Source organism: Primulina eburnea, chromosome 14 (assembly GCF_022965805.1).
Source record: "Primulina eburnea isolate SZY01 chromosome 14, ASM2296580v1, whole genome shotgun sequence".
NCBI classification, from domain to species: Eukaryota; Viridiplantae; Streptophyta; class Magnoliopsida; order Lamiales; family Gesneriaceae; genus Primulina; species Primulina eburnea.
This window is the reverse complement of record NC_133114.1, coordinates 15,096,324-15,105,231: the sequence shown is the minus strand read 5'-3', so window position 1 is coordinate 15,105,231 and position 8,908 is coordinate 15,096,324. Positions and strand designations below refer to the sequence as shown.

General features: G+C 36.0%; 1 long non-coding RNA gene across 1 annotated transcript; it reads right to left on the bottom strand.

Moving 5' to 3' along the window:
* Positions 1–241: 241 nt before the first annotated feature.
* Positions 242–8,365, bottom strand: LOC140813331 (uncharacterized). The gene is made up of 5 exons (XR_012113895.1): positions 7,956–8,365; positions 6,765–6,847; positions 2,295–6,103; positions 1,103–1,185; positions 242–439 (listed from the first exon to the last, which is right to left on the bottom strand). It is a non-coding gene; the product is annotated as an uncharacterized lncRNA (long non-coding RNA).
* Positions 8,366–8,908: the final 543 nt, after the last annotated feature.

Here is an 8,908-nt window from a genome sequence, read left to right as displayed (position 1 = left end):
ATCTTTATATATTTTTGTCTTATATTGTCGTTATCTATCTTTGCTAACATCCAGGTTTTGGCATCACCACAAAGGTGGAAATTGTTAGACCTAAATTTATTGTGGCGATACGAATCAAAACCAGCAGGCTGTTAGTTAAAATCAGTAGTGTGAAGGCCCGAAAATTCGTGTTTGAAAATTTGCGGAAAAATTTGAAAATTTTCTCTTTAAATAAATACCAGGCCTCATTCATAATAAATTGATAAATAAAGTTAAAGGTTTAAAAATGGCAGCGGAAGTATTCAATGTTTGCAAAATAACCGTAAAAAAATAATCCGACGACAGATAAAAATATTTGATCATAAAATAATAAATGCTGAAAAATGAGGTCCTCGGGTCCTACTACTGCCGACTCGAGCCTGCTCACTCGTCCCGCCCTCAGCCCCGACATCATCAGTACCTACAACAATCAAGTCTAGTGAGCCTAAAGACTCAGCATGCATATATCATAAATAACGAGTAAATAATAAAATAAAATTTGCATGGGAGTAAAATGATCATGTCATGAGGCATAACGAAAAATATCATTTCCATAGTAATTATACTACGTGCATAACTGAACTGAAAATATCATCGTGAAAATGGTTGCTCCTTGGAGTCCTGTAATGAAATAATTTGTAATAATTTTCTTGGTGAGATTATGGTCTACGCAAGTGGTCCCTGAACTGAAATGACCGGTAACTGGCGACCGGGCCTGTAACTGGCGACAGGACTTAGTAATGTACGTCTGATCAGACCACTGCCACAGTACTAGGGTGAAACAACTGAACTGACCGGTAACTGGCGACCGGGCCTGTAACTGGCGACAGGACTTAGTAATGCTCTCATAACCGGTAACTGACGACCGGACCGGTAACTGGCGACCGGATTTAATCATGATATTAAAGTGACCACAAGCAATATCGCATAAATCTCAAAATTTGAATATTTTTCCACATAATATAATTAACCAACATAATTAAATATGAACAATTTCGATTTTCTTGCATTAAAATCATGTACTTGCGATATTTAAAAATATCTATATGGCTTGATTGAAGAGTGAAAGAAGATATAAACATGCCTTGGTTTGTTTTGACAGAAAACAAACAAAACAACTATGCGGCGCGGCGGAGACGGAGTGCTCTTCACTTTCTCACTTAATTCCTTTAAATTAAGCATGCACCATAATTATTATAATATAATAGCGTAAAAAATCGTAAACGTGATGCATGAACATTTAAAAATATCATGATTTGTGCTCAGGGCGCTGCTAGGACCAAAATCTCTCCCCGGGTGCAAAATGACCATTTTGCCCATGGAAACCCAAATATTATCGTTTCCACCCTGGACCTCTAAAATTGACCCGAAGCTTACCAAACTCCTTACAACGTCCCAAAACATATCTAAAGGCATTCCTAAACATAAATTCGAGCCTAAAACCAAACTTAACCGACTCGTTTAAGAACTTGGATCGGGGTCCCGGTTTTAATTCGAAACTTACCCGAAAATTTCCCAACTTACTATTATTATCTTAAAAACATTACGAAGCTTGTAATACCACAATATTAGGCCTAAAACCTTCGCTGTTAATTCAGAACATGAACAAATCCCTCGGCCCTTCTTGTTACGCCACCTCATGCACTACCCTTTCCCAAAACAACCCCACCTCTTCAATAATTCGGTCCACTCCTATCATCCTCACGTGTCCAGACCTTAAGGGCCACCAATCATCTTTATAAATCTCCTAAACCATGCCTAACCGAAGCATGAATTTGCTGAGCAACCTGAACACCTACAAAGATCGAGCCTCTTCCAAGAACAACTACTCGAGCCCTTCGATCTACCTAAGGAACAAGGCCAGCTATGCTCAGCCCTTTCCTAGCCCTTCCACAGACCCAATAGGATCGGCTTCAAGGCTGGTGACGAGCCATGCACAGCTAACACCCCAAAAGCTCCCGATCTAGTACCCAAATACCCTCAAACGCTACAACTCGACCGGATCTGCTCCTCCCTAGGCTAGATCTCGACTTCTACTCGACTCCAGCACTTAGATCTCTGCTCTCTCATCCTCACCAGCCCCTAAACGTCAAACGTTGGCAGCCCCTTGCACGTAACTCAGAAAATCATGAACAACAAATAAAGAATGCAAACAAAACCCATGGAAAATCAGTCACCCTTCATGCTCATGATTGGATTGAGAGTTTTCATGCAAGCACACCATCAACGGTATATATATTAACGTGTATGATGCAGAAAAATGATACAAGACGTGCCTTAAGATGTTTGGAGAGCACAACGATGAGGGGGAGACCCGGGAGAATTCTTCTATGAAAGAATTGGGGCGGCCGATGATTTTCCTTGGGCTGCTGATGGGGAAACCGAGAGGAAAAGTGCAGCTGAGGGAGGTGTCGGCTAGTGTGCTCTTAGGTTTAGGTTAATTAGTGATTTAGGAGCTTAATAAATAGTAAACAAATGGTTAATGGGCTCTCAATTATTTAATTAAAATTTTAAAAGAGTATTAAGCTCAATAAGCTTAAAAGTGGGCCCATTAAATTCAAACACGCTCCCGAAAAATATATCGAGTTGAAAAGGTTTTTAAAATATTAGCCGAACCATTAAAAAGTCCCCCGATTCGATAAAATTTGCGTACCGATTAAAAATAAAATCTTACGGGTAAAAACACCCAAAAATTCCCATTTTTGAAAAATACACTTAAAAACGTTCCCACTTAATTAAAAAAAACAAATCGAGTAATAAAATAATTTTCCTGAAAATTCCTCGGTCTTCGATCCTCGTTCGAACGTGAAATGCATCTAAAAATCCTAATGCGTGAACTTTTAAAATTTCATGAATTAAATTCTACCATGCATGAATTATGCATAAAATGCATAAAAATAATTAAACATAAATTGATGGAATAAACATGCATTTTATGCTTTAAAATAATTTAATAACATACCAAAGAAATTTAATAATTTGCATGCATGCCAACTTTTTAAAATATATTTACTAACATGCTAAATTAACCCTTCTTAAATAAAATAAGTCTTTATTAACTTATCTCAATACTCCATCTCCAGTCCGGCCTCACTTATTTAACTGAAAAGATAACAATTAAACTACTGCGTAAAATAAATAAATGTAAAGAAAAGAATTTAAATACTCATAGAATAAAAATCATTTTACTTTTAAATACTAGAATTATGCATGGCTTATACGCAGTCCAATTTACGGGTTCTACAATCCTTCCCCCCTTAAGAGAAATTTCGTCCTCGAAATTCGCTCATCCTTATAAACAAAAAGTTTAGACTCTTATTTCTAGAATCCTAATAATCCACGCTTCTGATGCGCTACTCTACTAAGATAAATATTAAGCTGTCCTTACGTCTCCTCAATCCTAAATAAATTTGTCTATCGAAATCCTCGTTTGTGAATCGCAACTTAAAACAACTTATGATGACTTAGTTCTATTCAACTATAGCCCCGAATTTTGACTTATCCCGCAGTTTCTCATACTAGAGATGGATGTCCAAATTTAACGCACCTTACTTTCCTTATAATATACCCAAGATGTTCAATGACCTATTATATTAGCATTTATACAGTTCGACTTAAGAAACCTTTGTACCAAAATTTACTGATCGACTACTATTCTCAGTAGAACGCTTAAAGGTTTCACCTTATTTCAATCTCATAGTAGTATTAGCCTAAAATCCTGGAATCGAATCTTTATCTTACGGCACTAAACTTACGTAACTTATTATTTACAAGTGCATCCCGGGTGAAATCGTTGTAAATCTTAAACCTCGAATAACGTTAATCCATAAAACTCAATTATACAACATTGACCTTCTACCTTAATAATAACACTTCTAGCATCAATTACCTGCTCAACTATCATCTTCCCAATTACAATCTAGTTGAGGCCTGGGACTCTAAACTTCCTCATTGGAACAAGTGTCGCATTCTTATGTATCCTTAATGCTTAAAGGCCTGGGACTCTGAACTTCCTCATTAGAACAAGTGTCGCATTCTTATGTATCCTTAATGCTTACTTAATTTTAGCATATAAGCTTAATAAGTTATCCCATGGTAGCATTAGACTAACTTTAATAAATCAATTTTACTTATAACCCATAGAACTCTAGAATCCCCATATCAAGCTTTTAGATTCCTTACTTGATAAAAAAAAAATCTTAATATTCCTCAATTGATAACTTATATTGAACACAACTAATTCCCTTTTGTTTTTATTTCACCCAAAATTTCCGTATGAGCAAATATCCCATAAATTTGAAATTCAAACTTACCTAATCCAAATAGCTTTGAATAAAATAATTCCAATACACATATCCGTTTAGTCCCAAGTTTGTTAATGACTTCCACAATTTCTCAAGACAAGGTGTCTACCTCACCTCTTACGTGTGTCTACCAATTAAACTAACCATCATCGCACCCAACTTTCCTAAAAATTTTAAATTCTCACAAGGTATAATCTTAACTGTTAAGATCATGACTAAAACTTGTGACACATCAAACTTATGTTCCCAAAAATTTACTAACTCAATGTTTATCCTTATAACTTGACTAACCGATCAAATTTACCTTAAATTGCCATCACTTTAAATTCTTAATTTGCCACAACATTATTTCACTAACTCTTAAATTTTCAAGCTTAAGATTGATTCACCCTACAATGTCCTTGGTTACAATTCATTATAATATTATAACCCAAATATTTTAATATTCTATATTTCCTTCGAGCCTAAATAACCGAAAATTCCTACCAATTAAACCGTTCAATTCTCACTTACTACTAAATAAGTTCTCAAATTTCTTAAAATTGTATAATTAATTCTTACTTTCCTCGAATGTCGTCCAATTTTTCCCTAAATTTCAAAAATTCCACAATTACTCATTAGTCCTCAGTATTCCCAATTTCATTTTATAGATTTCCCGTATCATAAGGTTCAACAGTATTAAGTTTATTAAACCCAAAATTAATTCTCATAACACGTCTTACATTTATATAAATACTTAAAATTCCAATTTCTCAAAAGTTCGCATTTAATCCTTAAAATTCTCAATTTCCGCAATTCGATCCTTAAATCCAACTATGTAGAGCATGCATCCTAAATAAATTCTCATAATTAATCTTACATTTCCATAGATAATTAAAATCCTCAAATTGTACATTTATAATCCTAAAGATTGTCGTAGTCTTCGAATCGCTATTGCTTATATGAAATCATCAAAAATTTACTTGATTAGCAACCAAGAACCATTAATAATTTCTTAGAAATTCTACAAGTCTCAAAAGCATTCATAATTTTTAAGTTTAACTTATGGCCCATAAGTAGAACATCAGTACTACTAACCCAAAAATTAATATAGTCAAATAATTTACGACCTCTCCTAATGCCCAATAGCGAAATTCTTATTTATGTCCGGTGGGGGTAGAGGTGCATTTCCCTCCTGCCTCTGAGCACCGTCTTCATGACGGCGATCATCATCTCTCGTGCGCTCAAGGATGCGTCTAGGAGGCATACTGTTCCATACATATAACCCAAACGTAACCAACATGCATAATTCCCTAATTTCTTAAATTTAAGTAAATACTGAATAATAAAATCTGAACGTAAAATATTTCATGAAATCATGCTGTTTAAATAATTCATGCTTTGAATAAAATGCACAAATGTAAAACTTACAGACCAAAGACGTGACTTCATGAGCTTCTCGTGGTCAGTAGTAGTACAACCCTTTACAGAACCTGGCTCTGATACCAACTGTGAAGGCCCGAAAATTCGTGTTTGAAAATTTGCGGAAAAATTTGAAAATTTTCTCTTTAAATAAATACCAGGCCTCATTCATAATTAAATTGATAAATAAAGTTAAAGGTTTAAAAATGGCAGCGGAAGTATTCAATGTTTGCAAAATAACCGTAAAAAAATAATCCGACGACAGATAAAAATATTTGATCATAAAATAATAAATGCTGAAAAATGAGGTCCTCGGGTCCTACTACTGCCGACTCGAGCCTGCTCACTCGTCCCGCCCTCAGCCCCGACATCATCAGTACCTACAACAATCAAGTCTAGTGAGCCTAAAGACTCAGCATGCATATATCATAAATAACGAGTAAATAATAAAATAAAATTTGCATGGGAGTAAAATGATCATGTCATGAGGCATAACGAAACTATCATTTCCATAGTAATTATACTACGTGCATAACTGAACTGAAAATATCATCGTGAAAATGGTTGCTCCTTGGAGTCCTGTAATGAAATAATTTGTAATAATTTTCTTGGTGAGATTATGGTCTACGCAAGTGGTCCCTGAACTGAAATGACCGGTAACTGGCGACCGGGCCTGTAACTGGCGACAGGACTTAGTAATGTACGTCTGATCAGACCACTGCCACAGTACTGGGTGAAACAACTGAACTGACCGGTAACTGGCGACCGGGCCTGTAACTGGCGACAGGACTTAGTAATGCTCTCATAACCGGTAACTGACGACCGGACCGGTAACTGGCGACCGGATTTAATCATGATAGTAAAGTGACCACAAGCAATATCGCATAAATCTCAAAATTTGAATATTTTTCCACATAATATAATTAACCAACATAATTAAATATGAACAATTTCGATTTTCTTGCATTAAAATCATGTACTTGCGATATTTAAAAATATCTATATGACTTGATTGAAGAGTGAAAGAAGATATAAACATGCCTTGGTTTGTTTTGACAGAAAACAAACAAAACAACTATGCGGCGCGGCGGAGACGGAGTGCTCTTCACTTTCTCACTTAATTCCTTTAAATTAAGCATGCACCATAATTATTATAATATAATAGCGTAAAAAATCGTAAACGTGATGCATGAACATTTAAAAATATCATGATTTGTGCTCAGGGCGCTGCTAGGACCAAAATCTCTCCCCGGGTGCAAAATGACCATTTTGCCCATGGAAACCCAAATATTATCGTTTCCACCCTGGACCTCTAAAATTGACCCGAAGCTTACCAAACTCCTTACAACGTCCCAAAACATATCTAAAGGCATTCCTAAACATAAATTCGAGCCTAAAACCAAACTTAACCGACTCGTTTAAGAACTTGGATCGGGGTCCCGGTTTTAATTCGAAACTTACCCGAAAATTTCCCAACTTACTATTATATCTTAAAAACATTACGAAGCTTGTAATACCACAATATTAGGCCTAAAACCTTCGCTGTTAATTCAGAACATGAACAAATCCCTCGGCCCTTCTTGTTACGCCACCTCATGCACTACCCTTTCCCAAAACAACCCCACCTCTTCAATAATTCGGTCCACTCCTATCATCCTCACGTGTCCAGACCTTAAGGGCCACCAATCATCCTTATAAATCTCCTAAACCATGCCTAACCGAAGCATGAATTTGCTGAGCAACCTGAACACCTACAAAGATCGAGCCTCTTCCAAGAACAACTACTCGAGCCCTTCGATCTACCTAAGGAACAAGGCCAGCTATGCTCAGCCCTTTCCTAGCCCTTCCACAGACCCAATAGGATCGGCTTCAAGGCTGGTGACGAGCCATGCACAGCTAACACCCCAAAAGCTCCCGATCTAGTACCCAAATACCCTCAAACGCTACAACTCGACCGGATCTGCTACTCCCTAGGCTAGATCTCGACTTCTACTCGACTCCAGCACTTAGATCTCTGCTCTCTCATCCTCACCAGCCCCTAAACGTCAAACGTTGGCAGCCCCTTGCACGTAACTCAGAAAATCATGAACAACAAATAAAGAATGCAAACAAAACCCATGGAAAATCAGTCACCCTTCATGCTCATGATTGGATTGAGAGTTTTCATGCAAGCACACCATCAACGGTATATATATTAATGTGTATGATGCAGAAAAATGATACAAGACGTGCCTTAAGATGTTTGGAGAGCACAACGATGAGGGGGAGACCCGGGAGAATTCTTCTATGAAAGAATTCGGGCGGCCGATGATTTTCCTTGGGCTGCTGATGGGGAAACCGAGAGGAAAAGTGCAGCTGAGGGAGGTGTCGGCTAGGGTGCTCTTAGGTTTAGGTTAATTAGTGATTTAGGAGCTTAATAAATAGTAAACAAATGGTTAATGGGCTCTCAATTATTTAATTAAAATTTTAAAAGAGTATTAAGCTCAATAAGCTTAAAAGTGGGCCCATTAAATTCAAACACGCTCCCGAAAAATATATCGAGTTGAAAAGATTTTTAAAATATTAGCCGAACCATTAAAAAGTCCCCCGATTCGATAAAATTTGCGTACCGATTAAAAATAAAATCTTACGGGTAAAAACACCCAAAAATTCCCATTTTTGAAAAATATACTTAAAAACGTTCCCACTTAATTAAAAAAAACAAATCGAGTAATAAAATAATTTTCCTGAAAATTCCTCGGTCTTCGATCCTCGTTCGAACGTGAAATGCATCTAAAAATCCTAATGCGTGAACTTTTAAAATTTCATGAATTAAATTCTACCATGCATGAATTATGCATAAAATGCATAAAAATAATTAAACATAAATTGATGGAATAAACATGCATTTTATGCTTTAAAATAATTTAATAACATACCAAAGAAATTTAATAATTGGCATGCATGCCAACTTTTTAAAATATATTTACTAACATGCTAAATTAACCCTTCTTAAATAAAATAAGTCTTTATTAACTTATCTCAATACTCCATCTCCAATCCGGCCTCACTTATTTAACTGAAAAGATAACAATTAAACTACTGCGTAAAATAAATAAATGTAAAGAAAAGAATTTAAATACTCATACGATAAAAATCATTTTTCTTTTAAATACTAGAATTATGCATGACTTATACGCAGTCCA